We start from the raw sequence: 16,351 nt of genomic DNA on the forward strand, positions 1-16,351 counted from the left end.
ATGGAAAAAAGAACACATTGACACCGGTGTGTCAGACCCACCATACTTGCTCCGGACACTGTGAGAGGGCTGTACAAGCAATGATCACACGCACGGCACAGCGGACACACCAGGAACCGCGGTGTTGGCCGTCGAATGGCGCTAGCTGCGCAGCATTTGTGCACCGCCGCCGTGAATGGCGCTAGCTGCGCAGCATTTGTGCACCGCCGCCGTCAGTGTCAGCCAGTTTGCCGTGGCATACGCAGCTCCATCGCAGTCTTTAACACTGGTAGCATGCCGCGACAGCGTGGACGTGAACCGTATGTGCAGTTGACGGACTTTGAGCGAGGGCGTATAGTGGGCATGCGAGAGGCCGGGTGGACGAACCGCCGAATTGCTCAACACGTGGGGCGTGAGGTCTCCACAGTACATCGATGTTGTCGCCAGTGGTCAGCGGAAGGTGCACGTGCCCTCGACCTGGGACCGGACCGCAGCGACGCACGGATGCACGCCAAGACCGTAGGATCCTACGCAGTGCCGTAGGGGACCGCACCGCCACTTCCCAGCAAATTAGGGACACTGTTGCTCCTGGGGTATCGGCGAGGACCATTCGCAACCGTCTCCATGAAGCTGGGCTACGGTCCCGCACACCGTTAGGCCGTCTTCCGCTCACGCCCCAACATCGTGCAGCCCGCCTCCAGTGGTGTCGCGACAGGCGTGAATGGAGGGACGAATGGAGACGTGTCGTCTTCAGCGATGAGAGTCGCTTCTGCCTTGGTGCCAATGATGGTCGTATGCGTGTTTGGCGCCGTGCAGGTGAGCGCCACAATCAGGACTGCATACGACCGAGGCACACAGGGCCAACACCCGGCATCATGGTGTGGGGAGCGATCTCCTACACTGGCCGTACACCACTGGTGATCGTCGAGGGGACACTGAATAGTGCACGGTACATCCAAACCGTCATCGAACCCATCGTTCTACCATTCCTAGACCGGCAAGGGAACTTGCTGTTCCAACAGGATAATGCATGTCCGCATGTATCCCGTGCCACCCAACGTGCTCTAGAAGGTGTAAGTCAACTACCCTGGCCAGCAAGATCTCCGGATCTGTCCCCCATTGAGCATGTTTGGGACTGGATGAAGCGTCGTCTCACGCGGTCTGCACGTCCAGCACGAACGCTGGTCCAACTGAGGCGCCAGGTGGAAATGGCATGGCAAGCCGTTCTACAGGACTACATCCAGCATCTCTACGATCGTCTCCATGGGAGAATAGCAGCCTGCATTGCTGCGAAAGGTGGATATACACTGTACTAGTGCCGACATTGTGCATGCTCTGTTGCCTGTGTCTATGTGCCTGTGGTTCTGTCAGTGTGATCATGTGATGTATCTGACCCCAGGAATGTGTCAATAAAGTTTCCCCTTCCTGGGACAATGAATTCACGGTGTTCTTATTTCAATTTCCAGGAGTGTAGTATCAGATTTCAACTGTCACGGATAGAACGTCCCGTTTCCCATATCCGACTAGGTGGTTCCAAGCTGGCATCCACGTCTCGCCCAAGCAAACATTTCAAAAACGTTCTCACACTTTCACATGGACAACACTACAGGCAAACAGGTGGGGCAAACAATTTCAGTCCCTGAGTAGTCATCGTACTCTCTACTACTAAAATTGCCAAATCCAGATTGACCTGCCGCATCCATGAAGACACGGGAAATTATGAGAAAAAAGAAGAAAGATGAAGGCGGATGGAACGTCCCACAAGTACGGTGCCTTACATGATATAATACCATGTTGTAAATAGGATGCCTGCAGCGTATAATCTGAGGCTATTGGATATATTTCCACAACATTTTAGTAGTACGATTCCACCATGGCATTTGGTAACTGAATTGCCACGATTTTTAAATTTGTTTACCTTTTAGTATGTTTTGACTTCGTTTGTAACGCAAAAATGCGCAATGACAGTGTTGCGTGACTAACAAACTCTCCTTGTAAACGTTTGTTAATTTAAGGTATAAACTAATTTCCAAGATATTGAGGTGATACTCAACATACGCAAATTAGACAATGTCATTGCATAATATTTCCTGCCCACGACTACCTGAAATTGTAATTTTAATTACATTTTTAACTCGACTATAAGGGCATTAATTAATGTCACCACGGAAAGTGATAAAGGAAGTTGTTAATACATAATCAATAAGTAATTCAATTTTATTATACACGCACTAGATTTTTGTAATTTTTTTAATGTGAACAGGTACATCTGACGATGAGACTAGAAGCCTTGAAGTCGATCATGTTAAAATTAAAACTTGGAGATAATTTAACTGCAGTCTGAGGGCAATTCGTTCCTACTCGTAACCTAGACTTCGTTTCCGTGGTTCCGCCAACGGTGAAAAGTTTAGATATATGAACGATTTATTGTTGATATCCTCTATTCTCGCCGGATATGGATGATTACTGAAGTCAAATGCTTCTGGACCACATAGCAAGTGCCGAAATATAACGTATTGTGGTCTTTGAGGGACAATTTGTGTAATAAGAATCCTGATCTTTTTGCTCTCTTAATACCATTTTTTTTATATTTGAAAGGATTTATGCATCAGTTGGGAGCCAACTAAACATTAGCCATGCGGACACATTCCAGCGATCATTTAACACGCTGAGCTACGAAGACGTCACGCTGGAAATACAAACATCGGGCATTTATTTGTTGCGCTGTTCTTTCCTTGACTGCATCTTACTGCGTCTATAATCTAGGAATGAGACAGTTCAGCATTTTTGTGTATTTTTTTTCTTTTGCGAGCAATACTGTACGTTATGTAATCAGACTGGCTCCTACGTACACTACTGGCCATTAAAATTGTTACACCAAGTAGAAATTCAGATGATAAAGAACCATGGACCTTGCCGTTGGTGGGGAGGCTTGCGTGCCTCAGCGATACAGTTAGCCGTACCGTAGGTGCAACCACAACGGAGGGGTATCTGTTGAGAGGCCAGACAAACGTGTGGTTCCTGAAGAGGGGCAGCAGCCTTTTCAGTAGTTGCAGGGGCAACAGTCTGGATGACTGACTGATTTGGCCTTGTAACACTAACCAAAACGGCCTTGCTGTGCTAGTACTGCGAACGGCTGAAAGCAAGGGGATGTATGATGAAATAAAAGAAATTATTCAGATAGTGAAGGGAGACGAAAATTTAATAGTCTTGGGTGACTGGAATTCGACAGTAGGAAAAGGAAGAGAAGGAAACGTAGTAGGTGAACATGGATTGGGGCTAAGAAATGAAAGAGGAAGCCGCCTGATAGAATTTCGCACAGAGCACAACATAATCATAGCTAACATTTGGTTCAAGAATCATAAAAGAAGGTTGTATACATGGAAGAAGCCTGGAGATACTGACAGGTATCAGATAGATTATATAATGGTAAGACAGAGATTTAGGAACCAGGTTTTAAATTGCAAGACGTTTCCAGGGGCAGATGTGGACTCTGATCACAATCTATTGGTTATGAACTGTAGATTAAAACAGAAGAAACTGCAAAAAGGTGGGAAGATGGAGATGGGACGTGGATAAACTGACTAAACCAGAGGTTGTACAGGGTTTTAAAGACAGCATAAGGGAACAATTGACAGGAATGGGGGAAAGAAATACAGTAGAAGAAGAATGGATAGCTCTGAGAGATGAAGTAGTGAAGGCAGCAGAGGATGGTAAAAAGACGAGGGCTAGTAGAAATCCTTGGGTAACAGAAGAAATATTGAATTTAATTGATGAAAGGAGAAAATATAAAAATGCAGTAAATGAAGCAGGCAAAAAGGAATACAAACGTCTCAAAAATGAGATCGACAGGAAGTGCAAAATGGCTAAGGAGGGATGGCTAGAGGACAAGAGGCTTATCTCACTAGGGGTAAGATAGATACTGCCTACAGGAAAATTAAAGAGACCTTTGGAGAAAAGAGAACTACTTGTATGAATATCAAGAGCTCAGATGGAAACCCAGTTCTAAGCAAAGAAGGGAAAGCAGAAAGGTGGAAGGAGTATATAGAGGGTCTATACAAGGGCAATGTACTTGAGGACAATATTATGGAAATGGAAGAGGCTGTAAATGAATTGAAATGGGAGATACGATACTGCGTCAAGAGTTTGACAGAGCACTGAAAGACCTGAGTCGAAACAAGGCCCCCGGAGTAGACAACATTCCATTAGAACTACTGACGGCCTTGGGAGAGCCAGTCCTGACAAAACTCTGCCATCTGGTGAGCAAGATGTAAGAGAGAGGCGAAATACCCTCAAACTTCAAGAAAAATATAATAATTCCAATCCCAAAGAAAACAGGTGTTGACAGATGTGAAAATTACCGAACAATCAGTTTAATAAGTCACGGATGCAAAATACTAACGCGTATTCTTTCCAGACTAATGGAAAAACTGGTAGAAGCCGACCTTGGGGAATATCAGTTTGGATTCCGTAGAAATATTGGAACACGTGAGGCAATACTGACCCTACGACTTATCTTAGAAGCTAGATTAAGGAAAGGCAAACCTACGTTTCTAGCATTTGTAGACTTAGAGAAAGCTTTTGACAATGTTGACTGGAATACTCTCTTTCAAATTCTGAAGGTGGCAGGGGTAAAATACAGGGAGCGAAAGGCTATTTACAATTTGTACAGAATCCAGATGGCAGTTATAAGGGTCGAGGGCCATGAAAGGTTCAAAATGGCTCAAATGGCTCTGAGCACTATGGGACTTAACATCTTAGGTCATCAGTCCCCTAGAACTTAGAACTACTTAAACCTAACTAACCTAAGGACATCACACACATCCATGCCCGAGGCAGGATTCATACCTGCGACCGTAGCAGTCCCGCGGTTCCGGACTGCAACGCCTAGAACCGCACGGCCACCGCGGCCGGCTGCCATGAAAGGGAAGCAGTGGTTGCGAAGGGCGTGAGACAGGGTTGTAGCCTCTCCCCAATGTTATTCAATCTGTATATTGAGCAAGAAGTGAAGGAGACGAAAGAGACGAATGAAAAATTCGGAGTAGGTATTAAAATCCATGAGAAGAAATAAAAACTTTGAGGTTCGCTGATGACATTGTAATTCTGTCAGAGACAGCAAAGGACTTTGAACGGAATGGACTGTCTTGAAAGGGGGGTATAAGATGAACATCAACAAAAGCAAAACGAGGATAATGGAATGTAGTCAAATTACACCGGGTGATGCTGAGGGAATTAGATTACGAAATGAGACACTTAAAGTAGTAAAAGAGTTTTGCTATTTGGGGAGCAAAATAACTGATGATGGTCGAAGTAGAGAGGATATAAAATGTAGACCGGCAATGGCAAGGAAAGCGTATAGATTTAGGTGCAGGAAGTCGTTTCTGAAAGTATTTGTATGGAGCGTAGCCATCTATGGAAGTGAAACATGGACGATAAGTAGTTCGGACAAGAAGAGAATAGAAGCTTTCGAAATGTGGTGCTACAGAAGAATGCTGAAGATTAGATGGGTAGATCATGTAACTAATGAGGAGGTATTGAATAGGATTGTGGAGAAGAGACGTTTGTGGCACAACTTGACTAGAAGAAGGGATCGGTTGGTAGGATATGTTCTGAGACATCAAGGGATCACCAATTTAGTATTGGAGGGCAGCATAGAGGGTAAAAATCGTAGAGGGAGACCAAGAGATGAATACACTAAGCAGATTCAGAAGGATGTAGGCTGCAGTAGGTACTGGGAGATGAAGAAGCTTGCACAGGATAGAGTATCATGGAGAGAACAAACCAGTCTCAGGACTGAAGACCACAACAAAAACAAACGAGTATTCATTGGACAAATATATTATACTAGAACTGACATGTGATTACATTTTCACGCAATTTGGGTGCATATATCTTGAGAAATCAGCATCCAGAACAACCACCTCTTGCCGTAATAACGGTCTTGATCCCCCTGGGCATTGAGTCAAACAGAGCTTATATGGCGTGTATAGGTACATGCAGCTTCAACACGATACCACAGTTCATCAAGAGTAGTGACTGGCGTATTGTGACGAGTTAGTTGCTCGGCCACCATTGACCAGACGTTTTCAATTGGTGAGAGATCTGGAGAATGTGCTGGCCAGGGCAGCAGTAGAACATTTTCTGTATCCAGAAAGGCCGTACAGGACCTGCAACATGCGGTCGTGCATTATCCTGCTGAAATGTAGGGTTTCGCAGGGATCGAATGAAGGGTAGAGCCACGGGTCATAACACATCTGAAATGTAACGTCCACTGTTCAAAGCGCCGTCAATGCGAACAAGAGGTGACCGAGACGTGTAACCAATGGGACCCCATACACTCACGCCGGGTGGTACGCCAGTATGACGATGACGAATACACGCTTCCAATGTGCGTTCACCGCGATGTCGCCAAACACGGATGCAACCATCATGATGCTGTAAACAGAACCTGGATTCATCCGAAAAAATGACGTTTGCCATTCGTGCACCCAGGTTCGTCGTTGAGTACACCATCGCAGGCGCTCCTGTCTGTGATGCAGCGTCAAGGGTAACCGCAGCCATGGTCTCCGAGCTGATAGTCGATGCTGCTGCTAACGTCATCGAACTGTTCGTGCAGATGGTTGTCATCTTGCAAACGTCCCTACCTGTTGACTCAGGTATCGAGACGTGGCTGCATGATGTGTTACAGCGATGAGGATAAGATGCGTATCATCTCGACTGCTAGTGATACGAGGCCGTTGGCATCCAGCACGGTGTTCCGTATCACCCTCCTGAACCCAGCGACTCCATATTCTGCTAACAGTCATTGGATCTCGACCAACGCGAGCAGCAATGTCGCGATACGATAAACCGCAATCGCGATAGGCTACAATCCGACCTTTATCAAAGTCGGAAACGTGATGGTGCGCATTTCTCCCCCTAACACGAGCATAACAACAACGTTTCACCAGGCAACGCCGGTCAACTGCTGTTGTGTGTATGAGAAATCGGTTGGAAACTTTCCTCATGTCAGCACGTTGTAGGTGTCGCCACCGGCACCAATCTTGTGTGAATTCTCTGAAAGGCTAATCATTTTGATATCAAAAAAATGGTTCAAATCGGTCTGAGCACTATGGGACTCAACATCTGAGGTCATCAGTCCCCTAGAACTTAGAACTACGTAAACCTAACTAACCTAAGGACATCACACACATCCATGCCCGAGGCAGGATTCGAACCTGCGACCGTAGCGGTCGCGCGGTCCCAGACTGTAGTGCCTAGAACCGCTCGGCCACACACGCCGGCACTTGTATATCACAGCATCTTGTTCCTGTCGGTTAAATTTTGCGTCTGTAGCACGTCATCTTCGTGGTGTAGCAATTTTAATGGCTCGTAGTGTAAAACTCGGGGTAGCTCAATTTTCAGGTGCGATCGGCTTTTGTGTAATTAAGTGCATATTCAGAGAGATGTTACTTCTGAACCGTGCCTCAATGATTCCATAAACACTCCTCGGACCCAAAAGTGCCGGCCCGGCCGTTGAGTCACATGAGCTCAACCCCGTTGTGGCGACCTGGGATACATTCGAGGCACGGGAACGCACCTTGGACTCTGTACCGCTTCGTCACCCTGAGTTGTGGTCGGCCGTTATGAGCTCTTGGATCAGCGCGGCTCTACAACGCTACGGGCGCCGAGTGAAATCCTTACTGATGCATCTCCTCCATCATCAGGACGAAAAAAGATGCTACGCTCTCTCAGGAAAGCGACTGTAGAGGACGAGGCAAAATTACGCACCGCGGTGAGAATTGGGACGTTAAATGGAAAACTTCAGACGAACCTGTCTGAACGAAGAAAGGATAAAAGCATTTATAAGTAGCGGCCTAAGGGTGGATAATGAATCACGGCATAGGACTTGGCCGATAAAACTTCAGCATGAGCCAGCCTAGGGTAACTGAAGAGGTGCCGACTGATAAAGAAAAGTGGAAGGTTAACTTACGCATTCAATAGACCTCGCAGCACGTGAAGCGATGGGTTTCCTCAGCAGCAGTCTGCAACAGAAAACAAAGATAAAGGGTGTGTTACTGCGTCTTTGAAGATTAGTGAATTTCAATTGACGCATTAGCAATCTTTATCTCTGGTACTGGAAACTTAAACCAGTTATGTAAATTAAACAATTACGGGTTTACGGATTCGTTGCAACATAAGTTTCGTGATCTACGAACTAAACTGAGACACGTGCGATCTGACAAGCAAATTAGATGCGCCATTAAATATAATTTAACGATGTTGTTCCCGATTATAGTAGTACATGGAAACTACTTACATGCGCAACTCAGATGGTAATTTACAGCTCTTCCGGTTTTCGTTCGACAAGCTGTACTATGAGCCCACTTGAACTTATAGTGGTCACCGAGGCTCTTTAGTAAAGAGGATAAACGGTTGTCTCGGATGAACACTTACCTGCACTTAGTTCATGATACCTATCGGAAATATTTGAACAGCAGTAGCGTTTTAGAAAATCTTCGATCGATTTATTTAGTGCGAAGTCACGACGTAGACCTGTGAAGAAATGTGAAGATGCACCTGACTGCTCCAAGTCGGCACTTTCCTTCAGGTATGTAGCCTACCTTCTTTGTGTTTTAATTTTGAATCTACGTAACTAAATTAGCCGTCGTTCTCGAGCTTAGTATTGATGCCAAAATTCTTTAGTATTTGCAGTACTAAACCACTAGCTTAGTCCGACTTCTAAAGTCGCTAGTGGTAAGCGGGAAATCAGGGTTCGAATCCCGGTAAGACACAATTTTTCGCTGCCGTTGTTCCATTATACAGCTGATAGTTGTCCAACCGCGAATACATTTCATGAACTTCCAAAGTAGTCCACTACCGGTGTGTGTAGAGGGGGGTAGGAGGGGCGGGGGATGGACGGGAAAGGGCGGGGGGCCGTATGGCTACAGTTAACTTTCCGTCTATAATTCGGTGAAATATTTCTCATATACAAACCATTACCAAGGTGCACGTTTTTCTGTTTAAGAGATTTTTAAAAAAATGGTTCAAATGGTTCTAAGCACTATGAGACTTAACAACTGAGGTCATCAGTCCCCTAGAACTTAGAACTACTTAAACCTAACTAACCTAAGGACATCACACACATCCATGCCCGAGGCAGGATTCGAACCTGCGACCGTAGCGGTCACGCCGTTCCAGACTGAAGCGCCTAGAACCGCTCGGCCACACCGGCCGGCTTTAAGAGGTTTAATCTCGCGTTTTTGTGAGTGCAAATTCATTCACAACATAGCGCAGTAGTTGCTCATTTGTTTTGTTTTGAAGATAAGCGTCCGTTAGTAAGCCAGTCAGTGAGGCCCCAGCTCGCGGCTGATACCGATCTACAGAGCAGCAAGCTAAGTTTTTATCTTTTCCTGTCTTTCCCTCGTAGTATATTTCTCAAATTTCGTGCGTATTTGCGTGTACGAGGTGTAAGCTCGCATTTTCTAAGTGTAAATTCGGGCAGTCTGTAGCGCAGTTTTAATTTCTTCTAAACAGTCAGCTACATAGCTCACTGAGGTGTCAGCGTTCATTGGTGACACATCAGGAGAGTAGCAAGTTGCATATCTACCATTCTGTCTGCTTTTACAGTTTACTTCTTCGGTTAGTCTTGCTAGGATGAGTACGATGTGTGCATGCTGTGGGCGGACGCAGAAGGAGCTGGCCGCAGTTCGCCAACAGCTGAACGCGCTTTTGGCTACGGCCAGTCAACTTCAGCGTGCTGCCTTGGGGTGTAGCGGTGGCGGAGAATCTGGCGCGGTGTATGGGACACCTCAGGTGTCGTTTGTTTCGCCCACGAGCTCTGCTACGGGGACACATACAAGAATACGTGACGCTGTGGATCCGCCTTCGTAGCAGTGTAAATGGTGGGTGACGCATTCGCATCGCTCGAGGCAGAGGGCTAATGTGGAGACTGGCCACCTGGCCTCGCCCATTCACTCTGAGTCGACAGGTGGCCGCTCCTTCAGTAGGGTCCGAGGAAGTACATGGGGGGAGGGGATTACCAGTTACCGGGAGCTTGGGCGCGTTATGGAGCTCCTTAGGCAGATAGCCTTCAGGGCTGGAAAAATGCCAATGTGCACTTGGTATGTCTGCCGGGGGGGGGGGGCCTCATTCTGGATGTGGAGGCAGCGCTGCCTGCGGCGGCTGCCGCGCGTGCAAGGTGCAGTAGTCTGCAAGTTGTGGCTCACGTCGGCTCCAAAGACGCCTGTGGCATGGGTTCTAAGACTATCCTCCGTTCATACAGGCGGATTGCGAAAGTGGTGAAGGGCGCAAGCCTCATGCGTGGGGTGCAAGCAGAGCTCGCGATTTGTTGCTTTGTTTCCAGAGCTGACTGGAGCCCTTTGGTTTGAAGCAGAGTGGAGTGTCTCAACCAAAGGATTCGTCGACTCTTTGTCAGTCTTGGCTGCAGATTTCTAGACCCGCGTTATCGCTTGAGGATTTGTAGGACTCCCCTTGATAGATCAGGAAGCAGCTACTCTTGTAAAAGAGTACCTGTGGAGAGCACATCAGGTTTTTTTAGGCTAGACCGTAGTTTGAGGTCTAAGCACTATGGGACTTGACTTCTGAGGTCATCAGTCCCCTAGACTTAGAACTACTTCAGCCTAACTAACCTAAGGACATCACACACATCCGTTTCCGAGGCAGGATTCGAACATGCGACCTTAGCAGCAGCGCGGTTCCGAACTGAAGCGCCTAGAACCGCTCGGCCACAGCGGCCGGCAGTAGTTTGAGGTACTCTGATGAATACTCACCAGTCGATAAGCAGCTAGGAAAGTCAGGCCGCGTTCAGAGTAAAGATACTTCGACTATCATAATTTTATCAGTAAATTGTCGAAATTTTCGTAACAAAGTTCCCGAACTTACTGCCCTCCAGGAAAGTCTTCCCTCTAAAATTGTTCTCGGGAACGAGAGCTGGCTGAAACCCGAAGTGGGAAGCTCTGAGATATTTAATGAGCCGTGGAACGTGTATCGGAAAGACAGATTAGAGGTCAGGGAGGGGAAGTGTCCATTGCAGCCGCGTAGCCGAGCGGTCTTGGGCGCTGCAGTCATGGACTGTGCAGCTGGTCCCGGCGGAGGTTCGAGTCCTCCCTCGGGCATGGGTGTGTGTGTTTGTCCTTAGGATAATTTAGGTTAAGTGGTGTGTAAGCATAGGGACTGATGACCTTAGCAGTTAAGTCCCATGAGATTTCACACACACATTTGTCCATTGCAGTTGGCAAAAATATTTTCTATATTGACGTCGAAATTGAATGTGACAGTGAAACTAACTGTTCGCGTATAACAGGTCTAGGTGAAAGTAAACTACTTGTCGGATGTTTTTACTGGTCCCTCGAGTCTGCTGTGGCAGTTCTAGAGTCATTCAAAGCATGTCGATGGTCAGTAGCGCGTAAATACCCAGAGCATGCGTTACTAGTTGGAGGCGACTTTGACCTATCGTGTATAGACTGGCATGTCTATGAACTCATTGCAAATTGTATAGACAGACAGTCATGAAAAATACTTTTGAACACGTTTTCTGGAAACTGTGTTGAGCAGCTAGTTCAGTAGACCGTTTAGCTACAAATAGGCCGGATCGTTTCAATAACGTCAGTGTAGAAACGCGGATTAGCAATCATGATGTCATTATAGCAACTATGATTACAAATGTTAATAAAACAGTTAAGAAGGCTAGGAGAGTGCTTCTGCTAGAAAGAGCAAACAAGTAGTTGTTAGCATCTCACTGAGACAGTGAACTGACATCAGTTAGTTCCAGTAAGATGGATGTTGAGGAATTATAGACAAAGCTGAAGCAGATTGTAAATCGTGGTCTGGAGAATTATGTGCCTAGTAAGTGGATTAAGGACGGAAAAGACCCACCATGGTTTAATAACTACTTTCTGAAAATCCTAAGGAAGCTGACACTGTTGCACTCTCGGCTCAAAAGAGAACGACCAAATGACGACAAGCGAAGGTTAACAGAGATACGTGCGTCTGTGAAAAGATCTATGCACGAAGCACAGAACTACTAACACCGTCATGCCTTAGCGAAAGATCTGTCAGAGAACACGAGAAAATTCTGGTCCCTTGTAAAATCGCTAAGTGTGTCTGAGGCTTCCATCCAGTCACTTGTTGATCAGTCTGGTATGGCAGTTGAAGACAGCAAAACGAAAGCCGAAGTTTTAAATTTCGCATTCAAGAAATCGTTCACGCAGGAGAATCGTAAAAACATGCCGTTGTTTCACCATCGAAAAGACTCCCGTATGGACGACATAATAATAAGCATCTCTGACGTAGGGGAACACTTGAAAGAGTTGACAGTAAATAAGTCACTAGGTCCGAATGGAATCCCAATGCGATTTTTCAAACAGTACTCTCCGGCACTGGCCCCTTACTTAGGTTGCATTTATCGTGGATCGTTATGCAGCACGGCAACGGCCTTGCCGCCGTGGATCCACCAAATTCCGTCAGATCACCGAAGTTAAGCGCTGTCGGGTGCGGCAGGCACTTGGATGGGTGACCATCCGGGCCGTCATGCGCTGTTGCCATTTTTCGGGGTGCACTCAGCCTCATGATGTCAATTGAGGAGCTCCTATCCGCATCCTCAGCTTGAGGATGACATGGCGGTCGGATGGTCCCGATGGATGGGCCAGTTGTGGCCTGAAGACCGAGTGCTTGCTTTTCTGGCCCAGAGCAAAGTCCCGAGTGACTGGAAAAGAGCGTAGGTACCATCTGTGTCTAAGAAAGGCAAAAGAACAGACTCGCATAATTACAGGCCAATATGTCTCACATCAGTTTTCTGCTGAATTCTTGAACATATTCTCAGTTAGAATCCAATAAATTTTCTTGAGACCGAAAAGCTTATTTCCACAATAGAGTGTTTAAGCCACATCAGCACACATGTTAAATGCCACGGAATTCAGTGATTATCTTTGACGAAAGAGTGATGTCACTGATTGTTAGAAACACAGAAACAACTGGACAAAGAATCCCCAGCAAATGTGGACATGCGAATGTCAGTGTACAATTATGTCGAAAATGTCATGGAGCAAAGCAATCCCCTTGTCAAAAGTGAACAGCTCAGGCAGGTGCTGGAGGTATCCTCGTCTGGGGGATGTTTATGTAAAATTAAATGAAGTCCACGAAACGTCCACGATCAGACTCTCATAGGCGAACTATGCGGAAACTCTCGGTCTGATCATGTGCTTCCAAGTATTGGTCTGTAGCGTCCCACAGGCGATCCCTGTTTCCACCAAGGCACCGTCCTACCCCATAGCTCCCACAGCGTGTTAATTGTGTTAAACTGATTCGAGAAACACTTGATGGACATGGTGGTGCCTCTATGGTCATCCAGCAGATCCGGCCACTGTCCAGCGTCTGGGATGCCATGGGAGCGAGATTAGTTCACCTTGTTCTGAACTCTAACCGATCTTGTTGAGTTATAGATAGAGGTCTAGAAGTCGTGAATCATTACGGCTTCTCCCTCCCCGCGTATTCTGCGGTTCGTGGAGTCCATGCCATGGCACGCAGCTGCAATCAGACGGGTATAGCGCTCACACAGAATAACATGGCACAAATGCAGAAACGCGTCGTGAGCGTTCGACGATTCCATCTTTTCGGTCCGACGGAGGAGCAGCCGCCTCAGCTGATTGCCAACTGTCGGCCTGTACACTTTTCGCGTTCTCGTTGCTCTCTCTTTGCAACATAGCATGGCACCACAGTCTTAAGGCAACATTGGTGCAGGAAAAATTCTTCGTAATCAGGTAAATGTGTTTATATGGAACGTCGTTAAATTTATGTCGGAAGAGGCAATTAAGGAAGCAAAAATCTAATTAAAAACTTTATTTAAGAAGGTTGTAAAAACTGGCTATTCCAATAGCAGCCAAGAGAATAAAGAAGGAGGGAAAAACGTAGCCACAAATACTCCCCAAGGCTTCACTAGTACAGAAACATGAAGAAGAAGAAGAAACTGTCATTTTTAGGTAATAATGCCGAACATGTTACTAGGGACTGACATATTATTTCCGCGTGACATTTGCTTTTTATTTTACAATATCAGAGTCGTAATAAGCAAAATCATCTTCTACACAACAGTTTTACTCCTTTTTTTAAGACTGTGCAACCCAGACAGTAAAAACGAATCCGTATAGGATTATTTTGTTGCCTGTGCGTCTGTCTGTCTACCTGTCTGCCCAAGGTGCTACGGAAAATGTAAACTTTTAAGTCAATACCATCCAAAGATATGGCCATGTATGTCGCGTATTTTGATACTCGCAAACTCATACATCAAAAGTTATAGGCGAACTATCTGTTTACACTTTGGGCCAGCTGGTCTAGTGGTAAAGCCATACCTGAATACTGAGAGATCATGGGATCACGGTATCGAATCTGTCTGACAATGGATTTTTCAGTCTTTTATTTAAGCTAGCCTTCACCTCTCAACGATGTGATGAGTCGCCAAAACAACCTATGGTTCAGATTCCACACTGAACTATATGTGCCCTTTCTCCAGTTGGATAATGGAGGTAGATTAGGGATGCACAAGTTGCGAAAGTGGTGTTTCATGGAAAGATTTGCATCAAGCCATAGAGCCATACAAAATTATTATGTTTCCATTATACACATAAAACGGTCTATGTCCAGGATCTCCTCCCAATCCCCTGGGTCGATTTCAACCAAACGTGGCACAGAAGCAGCAGGCCTCATGAGAATCAGTGCTGTGGGGTTTATAAACTCCTTGCTTCAATAGGAACAGAGATAAGTGGAAAACATATCCTTTTTCAGCTCATGCCATACGACAAGCATGTTGAATGGGAACAGTACAGGCCTGCCAAGTCAACCAGCTTTGCAGGACAGCCCACATGTCAGGGGCATTAAGTGGTTTTTCCAGGCCCTGACATGCATGCTGCTCTGCATGACAGGCATGTTGGAGTAGCATCAGCCTGCTTTGCACAGAAGCCTGTGCATCCAGAGCAAATAAATAATTTTCAAGCCCCTGATGTGTAGCCTGCCCTGTTCGACTTGTGTGTTGTGGGAAGAATATTGCAGAGGCTACATATTACGATGACCATGGCTGGGGACAGGTTGAGATGGATAGAGGATGGAATGGACAGAGTGTGAGGAAAGAGGAAATGGACAGAGAAGGGGAAGGAAGGGAGATGCATGAGCCAGTTGGAAGGTGCAGAGGGTTAGTGGGAAGGTGGAACAGGAAGAGACGGAAGTGGAGATGGAAAAAAAAGAGTAAGAGAAGATATCATCAGAGAGAGGAAGATATGGCCAGAGAGAGGGTGTCGTGGAAATACACAAAGAGAGGGGATAGGAGAAAAAGGGTGTGGGTAGGAGGGGATAGACAGGTAGCAGTGAGAGGATGGGGGTGGACATCAGAGGAAGGAAGTGGTGGACACAGAGTGGGCGAGGAGGAGGTGAGCTCATTATATGTGTCAAACACATACACAGGTGAAGCCATGGGGAAAAAGCTAGTTGTCCATAAACATTACTGAGTTTGTACGGAACCCTCAGAGCACGAGCCTTTTGTTTTGTGAGATTTCGTTCGTGGAGTGCATTGTTGATGTTTTCCTTTCGATGATTCTTTGTTTATATAACTATTTCGTTTTCGTTACTGTAGTGAGAAACTGACGAGTTTGTCGATTTATTTCCGGCCGCTGTGGCCGAGTGGTTCTAGGCGCGTCAGTCCGGAACCGCGCTGCTGCTATGGTCGCAGGTTCGAACCCTGACTCGGGCATGGATGTGTGTGATGTTCTTAGGTTAGTTAGGTTTAAGTAGTTCGAAGTCTAGGAGACTGATGACCTCAGATGTTACGTCCCAAAGTGCTTTTTTGCCATTTGAACCTTTTTTTGTCGATTTATTGGTGGTATTGAATAATCTTGTTAATACAATCGTTTGCAAACTCGCTTGCTGTAACTGACAAGTTATGCGAGATACATGTTCGTGCGCCGGCTTCAGCTGCCGATCTGTACCTACACTACTCACTACTGCAGAGAGGTCATGCACAGTGGAGCCCTCCCCCCCCCCCCCTCCTCACAAACCCAAATACAACCACTGTCACCTCCCCCAAGGTGCTGTCTGCGGTGCCATGTGTCAAGTTATTTTATGCACCTGAGTGAGCTGCTAGGAAATTGTGTAAAATTCAACACTCCTTTGTGTCTGTTTGCACCTTTTACAATGCTCCACATGCACAGGCTTATTCTTCTGCACTAAAGTAAATAGGGTGTACTTATTTATTCCAGCTCTCCTTTTTCAGTGTCAACGAGTTTTAATTGAAGGTTACAGTATTTCATTTATCGGGCTTATTTACACACGACCTCTGACAGACCAAGATGGCAGTCACGTCAGCTATAATGCTGTCCTAGAAGAA

General features: G+C 46.2%; 1 protein-coding gene across 1 annotated transcript in view; it reads right to left on the reverse strand.

Annotated features, from left to right (window-relative positions):
• The window catches only part of LOC126190765 (cadherin-87A), a 699,820-nt gene that overhangs the window by 362,685 nt on the left and 320,784 nt on the right, over positions 1 to 16,351 (reverse strand). Inside the window, exon 2 of the mRNA XM_049931292.1 lies at positions 7,952 to 8,003. The gene's annotated coding sequence lies outside the window, so the exon portion shown is untranslated. The remainder of the gene's footprint in view (positions 1 to 7,951; positions 8,004 to 16,351) is intronic.

This window comes from Schistocerca cancellata, chromosome 1, assembly GCF_023864275.1.
Source record: "Schistocerca cancellata isolate TAMUIC-IGC-003103 chromosome 1, iqSchCanc2.1, whole genome shotgun sequence".
In the NCBI taxonomy this organism is placed as follows: domain Eukaryota; kingdom Metazoa; phylum Arthropoda; class Insecta; order Orthoptera; family Acrididae; genus Schistocerca; species Schistocerca cancellata.